This window comes from Neoarius graeffei, chromosome 4 (genome assembly GCF_027579695.1).
Source record: "Neoarius graeffei isolate fNeoGra1 chromosome 4, fNeoGra1.pri, whole genome shotgun sequence".
Classification (NCBI taxonomy): domain Eukaryota; kingdom Metazoa; phylum Chordata; class Actinopteri; order Siluriformes; family Ariidae; genus Neoarius; species Neoarius graeffei.
In genome coordinates this window covers 46,509,902-46,526,793 of record NC_083572.1, presented here as the reverse complement: position 1 = coordinate 46,526,793, position 16,892 = coordinate 46,509,902, and the positions used below count along the sequence as shown (strand labels likewise).

The 16,892-nt window shown below is 45.4% G+C and overlaps 1 pseudogene; it reads left to right on the top strand.

Moving 5' to 3' along the window:
- LOC132884579 (uncharacterized) overlaps nucleotides 1-16,892 on the top strand; it is a 64,557-nt pseudogene that overhangs the window by 14,994 nt on the left and 32,671 nt on the right.

The following is a 16,892-nucleotide window of genomic DNA, read 5'->3' as shown; positions in this document are numbered from 1 at the left end:
TTCTTCCGGGTTTACGGTGTTTACAGATCCCAGCGTGCTCAAGGGGCGTGTGTGGGCATGTGAGGACACTCCTCCTCACCAATCAGTGCACAGGGGAGTGTCTCCTCACGCCCCTAGCCCCACTCGGCTCGGTTTGGCTCGCTTCAGCCCCACTCCAAAACCGTGCGAGTTTTGGGTGCTGAGTAGGGCTGAAGCAAGCTGAGTTGTGCTGTTCTGAGGTAGTCGAAACGCGAGCCGTGTCGGGCTGAAGTCAGCTGAAGCGAGCTGAAGTGAGCTGAAAAAGGGTAGTGGAAAAGGGCCAATAGAAGATCTGAGAACTTGTGTTAAAACCCTGCTTCCTAGTTGTGTTACAGAAACATGGCTCCCTTCTCTTTTCACTACTGACAGACTAAATTTAGCTGACTATGATTTTCACAGCACTCCACGTACTTCAGCATACTCTGAAGACAGCTGCCAGTTGAATGCTTTGCGCAGTCTACAACATGGTGGAGTTGGCATGTACACCAAATCTGGCTTAACATACAGTAGACAAAACATTCCAGATTTGAATTTAGAGTGTTCAGTGAAACACTATACTGACTTGGATATTATATTAGTGGTAATTTACAGAACTCCATCATATCACATTAAACTATTCAAACACTATTTGGGAAATCTGCTTGACCTATTATCCCAAGCAGGTACAGTAATAACATAGTCATTTTGGGAGATTTTAATGAAGATGCTTTAAAAACTCAGTGCCTTATTGACTTTATGGCAGCCAAAAACTTCACACAGATTGTTTCAGAACCTACCACTGAAGCAGGTACATTAATAGACCATGTATATGTGAAAAGAACATGCATGTACTGTACTTTAGTACACATGAAGCTATTGTGTGTACATTTTCCATTTGACAATATATTTAAGATTCAACTTTCTAACTTTTTTGCTTAGGTTTATATTTGTACTTGTGTTTGTGTATTTGATCATGTGCATGTGAAAAATAAGGTCTGGACTCGGCCTCCTTGTCAACCAACTCTGAGACTTTTGCTGTTGCTTTGTGTTCTGTTCACAACAACTTGTTAGAATTAAATGTGAGAAACCATTTACAACTGATAAAGTGCTATTCACTTAGTGACTTAGCCACTTAGTGTGAGCTTCCCTTAAAAAAACCCAAACAAACCCTTAACTGAACAAACATTAATTTTGCTTTTCTAGTCATCTGTTACTAACAAACTAAGAACGAGGGGTTCTGTTTCGATCATCACAACAGCATGGTTACTTTCTTGTAAATAGTTCACTGTTTTGTGTAAATAACCCACTGTTTTGTAATCGGCCGCTTCTAATTTATGATTCCTCATGACATGCTGTTGTTGTTGATGATTTTGCTTCTCCCAAAGTCACAAAAAAAGCAAAAGGCAGTGGTAGTGGTACTTCCACATTAGTGGAATGGGGTTCAACTACCTGCATTGTCCTTGCAGTAAACGTGACCAACTCAGCACCCCACAGTGTGTGTGTGTGTGTGTGTGTGTGTGTGTGTTCGTTTTGTCACTGTGTGAGTCTAAGTGTGTCTTTGTTTTATGGGTGACATGTTACTGTGTGCGCGCATGCGTGCATTTGTGTGGATATGTGTGTACGGTACATTTCTGTGACTGTCTGATGTGTATTTTGAGTGATTATGTGGATTAATATGTCTTTGTAAGTCTGTGTGTGTGTGTGTGTGTGTGTGTGTGTGTGTGTGTGTGTGAGAGAGAGAGAGAGAGAGACAGACAAAGACTGTGTGTGTGTGTGTTTCTGTGGTGTGAAAATATACATTTATATTTGTACAAAACTATACATGTCTCCTCCTTATCTCTATCTCATGCTGTAATCTTAAGTCATCTTAACTTTCCTGTGTGTGTGTGTGTGTGTGTGTGTGTGTGTGTGTGTGTGTGTGTGTACATGAAGAGTTTTCATATGTCTACAACAAAATGCACAGTGATGGCAGGTCACTATTATTGTGTGTGTGTGTCTGTTTGTCAGAGGGAGAGAGGGAGAGAGAGTGAGTAAGTGTGTGTGAAAGAGAGTGTTTCATAGATGTTGCGTGTGCATGTGAGTGCATACTAGTGAGAGTGTTTGTGTGTATGCATATATATGCATATGAATGTGTGTGTATGTGTGTGCACAGAATTGTATGTCACCCATTCTCGTGTGAGTATTCATGTGTGTGTATATGATTGCAACTGTGTGTGTGTGTGTGTGTGTGTGTGTGTGTGTGTGTGTGTGTGTGTGTGTGTGTGTGCGCGTGCTACATGTATGAGTGTGTGTGCATGCATGAGTGTGAGTGTTCATCATGTGTCAAAACACACATATTCAAAACCCTATTCTTTCCTTGGCCAGTTGGTGGCGCTATACCAGACAGGCATATTGGGTGTCTAGATGTCATAATCACATAATCACATTCTCTAATAGCCTGACAGGTTTCAGCCAAATAATTAAATGTATTATGATTTCATTACATTTCCTGTTTATGTGGCGAGTATTAGAATTCATAATATTGCCATTTCAATATATTACAACATATCAAAAATCCCTTCACAATTCAACATCAGCAATATCTTGGCATCATGTACGTCAAGTTTGACATGAATCTGATGAACTGTCTGGGAGGAGTATGTTAAAAATTACCATGTGTCCAAACGTGTTGTGGCAGCGGGGGCATGGTCAAACGTTGGTCTGTGAACAGAGGGCGGAGTCAGGGAAGGTAAGTGGCAGAATCACTGCACCTGATGTTAGTTAACCTGTGTTTGTGTGTCTTCCCCAGTGACCACGCCCTATAAAAGGAGGGAGACAGCAGAGGAAGGGAGCTCTCTCCCCAACTAGAAGACTTGTGTGCGTGCGTGTGTGGCTGGGAGAATGTGAAAAGCTGAAAAGCCACAAATAAAAAGAGTTTTTTGAACTCAGTTCTGGCCTGCCATACTTCTGTGCTCCACCCACTCACTCTGATTCCTACAGTGGTGCCGAAACCTGGGATCGGAGCACAGAGGAGAACAGCCCCATGGAGTCCTCCTCCTTCAAGGATCTGATCCATGCCCTCGCCACGGCCCAACAGAGCCAGCACCAGGCGCTGGTCGCCCTTTGGAAGGAGCAGGAGCAAAGGTTCGAGGCCCTGGTACTGGCGCAGCAGGAAGATCGCCAGGCGTTCCAGCACCTACTCACATCGGCGGGGTCCACCACCTCCACCACCACGGGCCCTCCCCACCTCACCCTAATGAAGATGGGCCTGCACGACGACCCCGAGGCCTTCCTCGCGCTCTTTGAGCAGGCAGCAGAGGCCTGGGGCTGGCCGATGGAACAGCGCGCAGTGCACCTCCTCCCCCTGCAAACGGGCGAGGCGCAGCTGGCCGCACTACAGCTCCCCGCCGACAGCTGGCTGGTCTACGCCGACCTCCACCGGGCCGTCGTCCAGCTTGTGGGGTGCACCCTGGAGCAACAACGGCAGCGCTTCCATGCTCTGCGCCTGGAGGAGGTTGGCCGGCCGTTCGCATTTGGCTAGCAACTCTGGGACGCCTGCTGGTGGTGGCTGAGGGCTGACAACTGTGATGCCAAGGGAATTGTCGATCTGGTGGCGCTGGAACAATTCATCGCCCGACTTCCCGAAGCAACAGTGGAGTGGGTCCAGTGCCGTTGCCCGGCGTCGCTGGATCAGGCCATCGAGCTGGCGGAGGACCATTTGGTGGCTGTTCCGACAGCATGTCTCCTCTCTCTCTCTCTCTTTCTCGCCTTCTGTTCCTCGTCCTTGCCCCGTTCCCCCACTGCGGAGGCGGGGGCTGGCTCCACCCCAGCCGGCCCGCCGCGCCCTCGATGCCCTACCGTTTCCCACTTCCGTGTCTGTTTCTCCCCCCTCTCAGGTGAGTGAGCTCCGGATCACCGGTGCAGAGAGAGAGCCCGGGCCAGTTTGCTGGCGCTGCGGGGAGCCGGGGCACCTCCAGCATCAGTGCTCGGCGATGGAGGTGGGCGCGGTGGTCCGGATCCCTGACGCGCCAGGGACAGCCCTCGATTGGGCCGGAGCATATCGCATACCGGTGAGTATCCAAGGGGATACGTATCAGGCTTTGGTGGACTCCGGCTGTAATCAGACCTCAATCCACCAAAGCCTGGTGCAAGACGAGGCATTGGGGAGAGCACAATTGGTGAAGGTGTTGTGTGTGCATGGGGATGTTCACAACTACCCTTTAGTGTTGGTCCACATTCTATATCGAGGGGAGTAATTTAGTGTAAAGGCGGCGGTTAATCCTTGCCTTACCCACTCGATAATTTTGGGGACTGATTGGCCAGGATTTCGGGAATTAATGACTCATTTTGTGAAGAGTGGGGCCTGCCATAGTTCAGCAGGGGGAGGTCCCGGTGTGGCATTGATGGGAGCAGCTGTCACAGAGCCATCTACGTCATCACCGCGTCAGAGTGAGGAGCAGCAGGCTCCTCCTCCCTCTCTCGGGGAATCCCTCATGGATTTCCCGTTAGAGCAGTTGCGAGATGAGACTCTACGGCATGCGTTTGACCAAGTGAGAGTAATTGATGGTCAAACACTCCAGCCAAACGCCACCCCATCCTTCCCCTATTTTTCCATTATTAAGGATAGATTATACCGAGTGACGCAGGACACTCAGATGAAGGAGCCGATCACACAGCTTTTGATCCCAAAGAGCCGACGGGAATTTATATTCCAGGTGGCTCACTTTAATCCCATGGCTGGACACTTGGGGCAGGATAAGACACTAGCCCGAATAATGGCCCAGTTCTATTGGCCAGGGATTTGCGGCGATGTCCGTAGGTGGTGTACGGCGTGCCACAAATGCCAGTTAGTAAATCCAGCGGCCATTCCAAAAGCGCCTTTGCACCCTCTGCCATTAATCGACACCCCGTTCGAAAGAATTGGGATGGATCTTGTCGGGCCATTAGATCGGTCAACACGAGGGTATCGCTTTATTTTAGTTCTGGTGGACTATGCAACGCGATATCCAGAAGCAGTGCCTCTTCGCAATATCTCAGCAGGTAGTATTGCGGAAGCACTCTTCCACGTCATCTCCCGAGTTGGAATCCCCAAAGAGATTCTGACTGATCAAGGCACTGCATTTATGTCATGCACACTGCGCAACCTGTATGGGTTACTGGGAATTAAGCTGATCTGCACCAGCGTTTATCACCCACAAATGGACGGCTTAGTCAAATGGTTTAATCGCACCCTCAAAAACATAATTAAAAAATGTGTACGCGAGGACGCACGCAACTGGGATAAATGGCTCGAGCCCCTGTTATTCGCAGTGTGAGAGGTCCCACAAGCCTCCACGGGGTTCTCCCCGTTCGAATTATTATATGGGCGTAAGCCATGTGGCATCCTAGATGTATTGCGGGAAAATTGGGAGGAGGGACCGTCAACGAGCAACAACAAAATTCAATACGTTATCGACCTGCACGCAAAACTACACACACACACACACACACACACACACACACACACACACACACCTAACCCAGGAGAATTTGTGGCAGACCCAAGAACGGCAAATCCGCCTGTACAACAGGGGCACGCGCCTTAGGGAGTTCGCACTGGGAGATAAAGTACTCGTGCTGTTGCCCACGTCGAGCTCCAAATTGATCGCCAAGTGGCAAGGACCCTTTGAGGTCACATGGCGAGTCCTGGACGTCAACTATGAGGTGAGGCGAACGGACAGGGGTGGGGCGTTACAGATTTACCACCTCAATCTGCTAAAACTTTGGAACGAGGAGGTCTCCGTGGCGTTGGTGTCATTGGTTCCGGAGAAGGCAGAGCTGGGGCCGGAGGTTCAAAAGGGAATATTGACATCGCTTACCGCTCCGGTCCCCTGTGGAGACCACCTCTCCCCAACCCAACTCACGGAGGTTGCCCAGTTGCAGACCAAATTTTCTGACGTGTTCTCACCCCTGCCCGGCCGCACCTGCCTCATAGAACACCACATTGAGACGCCCCCGGGGGTGGTAGTGCGCAGCCGCCCTTACAAGCTACCCGAACACAAGAAAAAGGTGGTTCGGGAAGAACTCGAGGCCATGCTCGACATGGGCATCGTCGAGGAGTCCCACAGTGACTGGAGCAGTCCGGTGGTCTTGGTTCCCAAGGCCGACGGGTTGGTCTGGTTCTGTGTAGACTATAGAAAAGTCAACGTGGTGTCTAAATTCGATGCATACCCAATGCCTCGGATTGATGAGTTGCTTGATCGACTAGGCACGGTTCATTTTTATTCGACACTGGATTTGACAAAGGGATATTGGCAGATCCCCTTGACTCCATTATCCCAAGAGAAAACAGCCTTTTCCACACCGTTTGGCTTCCAGCAGTTTGTCACACTTCCTTTTGGGCTGTTTGGGGTGCCTGCTACGTTCCAGTGGCTTATGGATAGGGTCCTCCACTCCCATGCCACCTATGCAGCCGCATATCTAGACGATATCATAATCTATAGTAATGACTGGCCGCGGCATTTACAACACCTAAGGGCCATAGTTAGTTTTTTTTTCTTTTTTTATCAGACATCTAGTTTTTGGGTTTGTTTACCTGACATGTTTTGACGTACGACAGTCGTACGTCGAAACATGTCAGGTAAACAAACCCAAAAACTAGATGTCTGATAAAAAAAGAAAAAAAAACCTAACTATATTTAATATAAGACATAATGAACGTAATCGAAATACCTAAGGGCCATCCTTAGGTCGCTGAGGCGAGCGGGTCTCACAGCCAACCCAAAGAAGTGTGCGATTGGGCGGGTGGAAGTACGGTATCTGGGCTCCCACTTGGGCAATGGGCAGGTGCGTCCCCAAATTAATAAGACAGCAGCGATTGCGGCCTGCCCGAGGCCCAAGACCAAAAAGGGGGTGAGATACTTCCTGGGACTGGCTGGCTACTATCGTAGGTTCATACCTAATCATTCGGATGTCACCAGCCCACTGACTGATCTCACTAAAAAGGGGGCACCAGATCCGGTGGACGGAGCAATGCCAGTGGGCTTTCTCTGAGGTAAAGACTGCACTGTGTGGGGGGCCACTGTTACACTCCCCTGACTTTTCTCTCCCCTTTGTTTTGCAGATGGATACGTCGGACAGGGGGCTGGGGGCTGTTCTGTCCCAGGAGGTGGAGGGGGAGGATCGTCCAGTGCTGTACATCAGCAGGAAGCTGTCGGTGCGTGAGGGCCGCTACAGCACCATAGAAAAGGGGTGCCTGGTCATCAAGTGGGCAGTCCTCGCCCTCCGCTACTACCTACTGGGACGCCCTTTCACCATCTGTTCGGACCACGCGCCCCTCCAGTGGCTCCACTGCATGAAGGATGCCAACGCGGATCACCTATTGGTATCTGGCACTCCAGCCATTTAAGTTCAAGGTGGTCCACAGGCTGGGGGTGCAGATGGTCGTGGCGGATTTCCTCTCCTGTCAAGGGGGGGGGGAGTCAGCTGCAGGCCGGACGGCTCCCCAGCCTGAGTTGGGCAGTGGGGGTATATGGCAGTGGGGGCGTGGTCAAGCATCAGTCTGTGAACGGAGGGCAGAGTCAGGGAAGGTAAGTGGCAGAATCACTGCACCTGATGTTAGTTAACCTGTGTTTGTGTGTCTTCCCCAGTGACCGCGCCTTATAAAAGGAGAGAGAGAGCCGAGGAAGGGAGCTCTCTCCCCAACCAGAAGACTTGTGTGCGTGCATGCATGTGTGGCTGGGAGAGTGTGAAAAGCTGAAAAGCTACAAACAGAGGTGGAAAGTAACGAATTACATTACTCGCGTTACTGTACTTGAGTAGCTTTTTTGTGTACTTATACTTTTTCAAGTAATTTTTAAAGAGTGTACTTTTACTTTTACTTAAGTATGTTTTCTTTTAAGTAGTGTACTTCGGTACATTTTACATCACAACCGTTACTGAGTAAAGTCTGCTCTGATGATATTTATTGATTCCTTGTTTTGTCTGGTCTTTGGCAGTTTTCTGGAAAGTAAGATGGGAAATCAGTGTATGGGGAAGGAATAGTAGAGAGGAAAGCGATGGAGAGAGATGTTATTCCAGGTGGATTGTGAAGGAAAGGGCGATAAAAGTTATGAAGTGGTAGAAATTGTGGTGGCACCAATATAAGAAGGAGTTATATCTATAAATCTATTTGTAATACTAATCTGTAAATGCTACTGTAGTACCACCATTGCATGTAGGTTGACAAAACTGCACTTGTTCATTGTGTGAAGTTCTCTTTTACGTGTCATTGCTTGACACAGTGTGATTTTGTGTTATGAAGTTTGCATGATGCCATGTCATGCCTGTTCATTGTGTGAGATTATGAATATTCTTATTTTTAAACATACAGTTGAGTGTCACTATTGCTTGGCCCAGTGGCATGTTGTGTTACATCAAAAACTAAATAGAAAACACAAAATAAAATGTAAAATGCACCCATAAAGTCATTGTTGGTGATAAATTGTGTCACATTCATCTCATTATCTTAGGCATAGCGGTGGGTTTAAAAACAGGCTGATGAATATATGGACTAGTTGAATGAGGACTTGTTGAAAATTAATTAAAATTTTTCTGGCGGAGGACCCCCCGCCAGTGTGTCCCCCCCACATTAAAAATGCTTCTGACGCCCCTGGGGAAATGCGTTCTGGAAATGAATCATGGGAAGGACAGTTGTCGCGCGCGCGAGTCTCACACAGACGATGGCGGACATGCACCGGCGCTTTAAGGGGGGGGCTTCGGGGGGCTCAAACCCCTGGGCCACAGCCAATCAGGGGCCTTGTAATATTAATAAAATAATAAACTGTCAGAATCGTGGGCCTACATTAATGTACGGATAGAAATAAGGTTAGAAATAAATGAGCGCACAGTAGCCTGCTGTAAGAGACATGGTGGATGTGGTTCGCGAAACGAACACCCACAACTGTACCAGAATAAAATGTAACAAAATGTAACGTCACGCACGAAAGCGCACCAAAGACTGCAGACTACTGAGACACAAATTTAGATACTTTGAAAGATGAAGCGTTCACATGTTAGCGGGGCGCATGAAAGGAAAAAAAGAGAGAGATGCAGGTAATGATAGAATCGTTGCCTAAAGTCACAGACTTTTTTAAGGTAAGGATCAATCTGTTCAGAATATCAGCTACTTATCAGTTATCAGCCTACCAGCAGCTAGGCTATGTGCAGCTAGGCTAGATATGCTATGATCTGTCCAACAGTAAAATAAATCAGTTGTGATTTGAATACGTGTCATGTGATTTGAGTTATAATCCTGTTAGTATAATAGCATATTTCGATGGGGATAATAAAATGTCTAAAACGGCATCTACTGAAGAAATTGATGAAAAGATTGTAGCCTATAATTTTCACAGTTCGGGCAGCAGACAGAGTAAGCATACTGAGGGGAATGGCAATACAAAGCTAGCGCATATCCACATTTCTCGCTAGCTGTGTTGGGTGTGTTGTTAACCTGTGTGGATTTAAGTGAAATACTTGAGAAGTTCTGTGGTCAAGACAACGTTTTAAGGTAAGGACGCTTGATTATTAATGTTTGCCCGCCATGGCTTGTTGTTGACGAAAGGCCCACACGATTTTGCCTTATGCAGCTACTGCTAGCGTCATGCTTTGAACTCGGTTAAGCTCATTTGCACTAAAGGATGGGTTTATTGAAGGACTTTGATGTAGCTAGTTTCTTTTTAAAAAATCGTATGCTCAAAACAGTATGCCCGTGTTCATCATGTTTAACTTTTTTCTTGATGGAGTGCGTGAAATATTGTTGCAAGTGGTATTTCGATGCAGTCATGTCAAAAAGGCAGTTGAATCCATGGTTTTATTCAAGGAGAAGGAAGACTTGCATGATGCTTGAACATAGATCGGTAAAATAGACCCTAGTAGGACTTGGTTTCGTGTATTTCGGTCTGTAGAGTTATGAGTTTGGCCGCTGTCCATGGTGTTTACGTTTCATGTGGCCGCCGAGCCAAGTACCTTCATCATCATCATCATCATGTTCCCCTGTCAAAAGTTAAACTCTCTAGGGGTGCTTCTGCTGTAGCAGTTGCAGCAGTTGCTCAAAGTTTGATTTGTCCATCATCATACGTCTTATCTGTTGGGTGTCTATGCCCAGCAGATTTTCCCATTTCATCCATTTGTAACCATTTTTGTCAAACAGGAGCTGCTTTTGCACTTGGTTATTGCCCATCCGGCAAACGTGAGCAATATATTTTAGTTGTTGTACGTAGCAGGATAGTTTTATATCCTGGGTTCCTGTCAGTTTCCGGAGGTCAGCATTGGACATCTTGTAGCTCCAGTCTATATCTTCATTTGTAGTGTTCTTTTGGTCAGGGGCATTCTTTCGTTTATATCCACCTTTAATCATTTTCCTTAGGAAGCCGTGCCACATTACCTCAATTTTGTGAATTTCACTGGATGATAGTTGCCATGCCTGTGTGCTGTACAGGAGACGAGATCGAACGCATGCCACTAGGAACTTTATACGGGTTTTTAGTAGTATTCGGTGGTCGGTTAGAACGTGTTTCAGTTCATTCCATTTCATGAATGGAGCACTTATCCTAGCATGCAGGAAGTGTGAGGATTCATCACAGTTGCTGACATTATAACCAAGATATTTAAAGGTGCGGACGTTTTTAATATTAGTGCCACCAAGGGAAATGATACTTGGTTTACATTTGATATCCTCATTGATGTTAAAAGCCATTGTTTCTGTTTTGACATATGATATTTGTAAACCAAAGCGGGTGTAGGTCTTATCATACAACTGAAGAATATTCTGAAGCTCCTCGATGGATCCAGCGAGTATGGCCTGATCATCTGCGTATAGAATCTCTGTTATGCAACCCTCTCCTGATGCTCGTGCTTTCGTATGCATTTCTCTTGTGGATATTTGATATCTCATGCTGTGCAATCCTGACAACAAAGTCCATATAGATATTTAAAAACTGATGGCGATTCTAGGGCACCTTGTCTTGCAGTGAATGTTTGTTTTCATGCCGCCGAGCTATTTTTATGTATTTTATTTTTTAAAAGGACTTGTCTGTAGGTGTGTGTGTTTTATGTTTACAACACATAGGTCTACATTAGCGCACGCGCACTTGTGTGGTTATCTCTGGCCATGCCCCTGCGTGAAAGTTACGCAGTATCACTGTCCTGTCCGTGGTAATAATCAGAACTGGCTCTGTAATGATGATGCGCGCGTTCTTCTCTCCCTCTGTGGTCGGATGTGTTGAGCGATGTGAGCGTGGGCCTTGTGCAGCTACGCTGAGCCAAACGTAACCTATTGTAGGCTTCTAGGCTAATTACGCGCTTACACTGTAAATGCTTGACATGTATTTCAAATAAAATAAGAGTGTTTTCCTGGCCAACGGTAAGGGTAGGGTTGACAGGTAGCCTATGAGGGGCCTAGCCCCTGGGCCACGGGTGTTGATAAAGCGCCCCTGCGGACATGGAGGAGACCGAGGAACCTGTGGTGGACGACCCTGCAGAAAACGCAATTTCTTCCAGTAATGAAGTGCACCCCTGGCCCTACATACGTGATCACTTTAGCTTCATAGAGAAAAGGGGTGACAGTTTCATTATGCAATGCAGATTGTGTGCCCAAGAAGACAACCATTGCGGCATACAAAAATTCGACGTCTAATCTGCGCAAGCATGTTGAGGTAAGTATTGTCATTGACATCATAATCACGGGCGCAGATAGAGGGTGGGACGGGTGGGATTCGTCCCACCCAGATTTAAATTCACCTCGTTCGGTCCCCCCCACTTATAGGGAGGAAAAAAACGTCTATGCTGTCTTTCTTTGCATAAGGCAAACCTCACGGAAAAATCAAAAGACTAATTACCATTCGGTTTATTGAGGTGCACAGCAGTGTATACATAGTTGCAACAACTCACATAAAACAAAACAAAGACTGATATTCGGTTGGTTGAGCTGCGCAGACTGCACAGGTTGCGAGCTCGAGCTTGGTTGCTATGGTTACCCACAACAAGTTTGACAGGCATATTGGGGTTGGTTTGCTGGCAGCTTTGTCCCCCCCCAGTTTTTTGTCCCCCCCAGTTCAAAAAACGTATCTGCGCCCCTGATCATAATGTTTCCTTTCCATAGTAAAACCGACAATAGGCTGGCTATATTCCAAAAATAGTGGATGGCATTGCTAATGTTGAAGTAGCAACCTGTTGGTACTGGAACATAACGGTAACTAGTCTGTTATTCGGTTGGCTAATCATGCAAGCAAGTTAGCTCGCCAACCTGACGTGATCAGTCCTCCTACCATTCTACATCCAACAGGCCAGAAAGGAATACTAAGCAAAACAAATAATGTTTGAATTGAATTGTTCAATAACACACAGTGCACACAGGCAAGCTATGAGATTTCGGTGCAACATTTCACTTTCATATTTTGTGTACAATGCTTTGTGTGTGGTCAAGGCGATGTAAACGACATGACTGTGTGTATTGACCTTTTTTGTTTGTCTCAGTTTTAATGCAGCATTATCCTAAGCATTCAATTTGATACACTTCCTTTAAATAAAACATCTGGGTTGAGATGTACATATATCCTTGTTTCCTCTTCTTTTTCATTTTTGCACAACACAATGGAGGCAGAAAACACCCATTGTTAAAAGTAACGTTTTACTTTTACTCAAAGTACATTTTAAATGATCTACTTTTTACTTTTACTTGAGTAGATTTTTTGTCTGGTAACTTTACTTGTACTTAAGTAAAATTTCATCAGAGTAACAGTACTTGTACTTGAGTATAATATTTTAGTACTCTTTCCACCTCTGGCTACAAATAAAAAGAGTTTTTTGAACTCAGTTCTGGCCTGCCATACTTCTGTGCTCCACCCACCCGCTCTGATTCCTACATGCATATAAGCCCAATTACCTCACTTCCTGTTGGGCGTGGCTAATGCAATGTATATACGAATGTTGTTCGTCTTGGGACGCACTAAATACCTACTGAATTTGGTATGCATAGCTGAAACTATATGCCGATCCAAGGACTCCATGACATTAGGGGGCGCTATGAAGTCCCTGGGCCATGCCCGGGGCAAAACATCTGTGGCTGAGTAGCGGTTACAACGACTGATGTGTGTATCCAATTTCATGAGTTTTCGTGTCTGGGAAATGCCTCAAAAAAAGCCAAATGTGGCAGAAAAATAAGAAGGGGAATCGCACGTGTGGTTCTGCAACCCAGGACATTCTGCCACCCAACAAAACAGTCACATGTCATATATTCATCAAATGTTCAAAGGTGATGTGCATGTTTTAAATGCCATGAGTGCTTGACAGATGAGAGATAGACAAAGACAGTAAGTGTGTGTTTCTGTGGTGTAAAAATGTACATTTGTATATGTACAAAACTATGTGTCTCCTTATCTCTATCTCATGCTGTAATCTTAAGTCATCTTAGCTTTCCTCTGTCTGCAGTGTGTGTGTGTGTGTGTGTGTGTGTGTGTGTACATGCAGAGTTTTCATATGTCTGCAACAAAATGCACAATGATGGCAGGTCACTATTATTGTGTGTGTGTGTCTGTCAGAGGGAGAGAGAGAGAGAGAGAGAGAGAGTAATTGTGTGTGTGAAAGAGAGAGTGTTTATAGATGTTGCGTGTGCATGTGAGTGCATACTTCTAAGAGTGTGTGTATGCATAAATATGCATGACTGTGAGTGTGTGTATGTGTGTGCACAGAATTGTATATGTCACCCATTCTCGTGTGAGTATTCATGTGTGTGTATATGATTGCAACTGTTTGTGTATGAGTGTGTGCGTGCGTGCATGTGTGTGTGCGCTACATGTATGAGTGTGTGTGTGCATGCATGTGAGTGTGTTGGTGGCGCTATGTCAGGCATGTCATAGATCAATCCGTCAAAGCACTGAAAGTTTTTGGCACATTTCCTTCTTGGCCAGATGGTGATACTGTGCTAGGCCTGTGAATTAGACATGTCAATATCATCAGAATCACGATATCCAAAATTTTGTAAAGTTTCAGATCAATCCATCAATGAATTGAACATTTTTCCCCATTTTCTGCTTGGCCAGATGGTGGCGCTGTGCTAGGCATCTGAATTACACATGTGAATATCATCACAATCATAATACACAATATTTTGTAAAGTGTCAGATCAATCAGTTAAGGTATTGCCAGTTTCTGGCACATTTCCTGCTTGGCCAGGTGGTGGCGCTATAACAGGCAGGCCCATTGGGCGTCAGGGTATCATACGGTAATAATCATAATATCTACTGAAGTAAGAAGTGTCTGACCATACAGTCAATGCACTGTGGCTTTCTGACACGTTTCCTGTTTATGTGGCAAGATATTAAAATCATAAGGCCATTTCAACATATTACAAGATCTCAAAAATCCCTTCGCAATTTAATATCAGCAACATCTTGGCATCACGTATAACAAATTTCACATGAATCTCATGAACCGTCTAGGAGGAGCATGTTAAAATTCATCATGTGTCAAAACACACATATTCAAAACCCTATTCTTTCCTTGGCCAGCCAAATCATTAAACGTATTTTGACTTCATGACACATTTCCTGTTTATGTGGCGAGTATTAAAATTCATACTATTGCCATTTCAACATATTACAACATATCAAAAATCCCTTCGCAATTCAACATCAGCAATATCTTGGCATCATGTTTGCCAAGTTTGTCATGAATCTGATGAACCGTCTAGGAGGAGTATGTTAAAAATGACCATGTGTCCAAACGCATATAAGCCCAATTACCTCACTTCCTGTTGGGCGTGACTAATGCAATGTATGTACAAAAGTTGTTCGTCTTGGGACGAACTACATACGTACCAAATTTGGTATGCGTAGCTGAAACTATATGCTGATCCAAGGACTCCATGACATTAGGGGGTGCTATGAAGTCCCTGGGCCATGCCCGGGGCCAAACGTCTGTGGCTGAGAAGCGGTTACAATGACTGATGTGTGTATCAAATTTCATGAGTTTTCGTGCATGGGAAATGCCTCAAAAAAAGCCAAGCGCGACAGAAAAATAATAATAATAATAAGCTTAAAGCTGCTCACGGCCTTGACGGGCCCTTGCACGTGTGGTTCTCGCACGTGTGGGTTTGCAACCCAGGACATTCCAGTATGTGTGTATGCATAAATATTCTTATGACTGTGAGTGTATGTATGAGTGTGCACAGAATTGTATATATCATCAGACTCACGATATCCAATATTTTGTAAAGTTACAATATGTGATGTGATTGTAATGTAGTTTAATGAGGTGTAGTGTTTTGTTTTCATCACATACCCCTTTTCCACCAAATCAGTTCCAGGGCTGGTTCAGGGCCAGTGCTGGTGCTGGTTCACAACTCATTCAACTTGCGAACCAGCTGAGAACCAGTTTGCTTTTCCATAGCTCGCGGTGCTAAGGGAATCCACGTCATTACGTCGCTGTATACGTCAGTTACGTCGCTGTATACGTCAGTTACTTCACTACGTTTGCATAAACCTTGGTGCGAATATCGAAGCAAAAACAACGCGGAAGAAACAGTAGCAGCAGCAACAACAATAATAATAATGGATGACTTCGCGTTTGTACAGCTGCTGCTTCTCGTCGCTTAAAAATGGCAATCTTTCGCGGTCTTGTTATTGTTGTTGGTCTTAACAACTCTGCCCCCCCCGCTGACGTAAGCGATTCTTTCCTCTGGCCCAGCAGAGAGTTGGTGCTAGCCTGGAACCGGTTTTTCTGGCCCCAGAGCCAGTTCTTTGTCAGTGGAAACAGAAAACCCGGTTCCAAACTAAGCACTGGCCCCGAACCAGCCCTGGATCTGCTTTGGTGGAAAAGGGGCAACAGTGGGTTACAAGTCACAAGCCTGAAACTCATGTTGTGACACCACATTTTGTTTAGGACATGCCCAAGCATGTGACTTGTAACAGTGTGTGCGTGTGTGTGTGTGTGTACATGCAGAGTTTTCATATGTCTGCAACAAAATGCACAATGATGGCAGGTCACTATTATTGTGTGTATGTGTGTGTCTGTTTGTCAGAGGGAGAGAGAGGGCGAGAGAGAAGGTGTGAGTGTGAAAGAGAGAGAGTGTGCTCATAGATGTTGCGTGTGCATGTGAGTGCGTACTTGTGAGTGTATGTGTGTATGTATAAATATGCATATGACTGTGTGTGTATATCATCAGACTCACGATATCCAATATTTTGTAAAGTTACAATATGTGATATGTGATTGTAATGCAGTTTAATGAGGTGTAGTGTTTTGATTTCACCACAGTGGGTTACAGGTCACAAGCCTGAAACTCATGTTGTGACACCACATTTTGTTTAGGACATGCCCAGGTGTGTTATGTTTGTAAAGAGATTAAATGAATCAGAATCATATTACAAGATATCAGGTTCAACATTCAGCAATATCTTGGCATATTATATGTTATAATATTTCAACGTATTACAACATATCAAAAATCCCTTCGCAATTCAACTTCAGCAATATCTTGGCGTCATGTTTGCCAAGTTTGACATGAATCTGACGAACCGTCTAGGAGGAGTACGTTAAAAATGACCATGTGTCATCATCACTCCAAATGGCCTTATGACATAATCACTCCAAAGTTCTACCCATTCATTTCAATGGGAAATGGAAAAAGGGGTGCTATGAAGTACCTGGGCCATGCTCGGGGCCAAATGTCTGTGGCTGAGTAGTGGTGACAATGACTGATGTGTGTATCAAATTTCATGAGTTTTCGTGCATGGGAAATACCTCAAATAAGGCCAAACGTGACAAAAAAAATAATAATAAGAATCCTTCGAAAAACAATAGGGTCTTTGCACCGTACGGTGCTTGGGCCCTAAATAGTGTGGTTCTGCAACCCAGGACATTCCGCCACCCAACAAAACAGTCACATCAAATCAAATCAA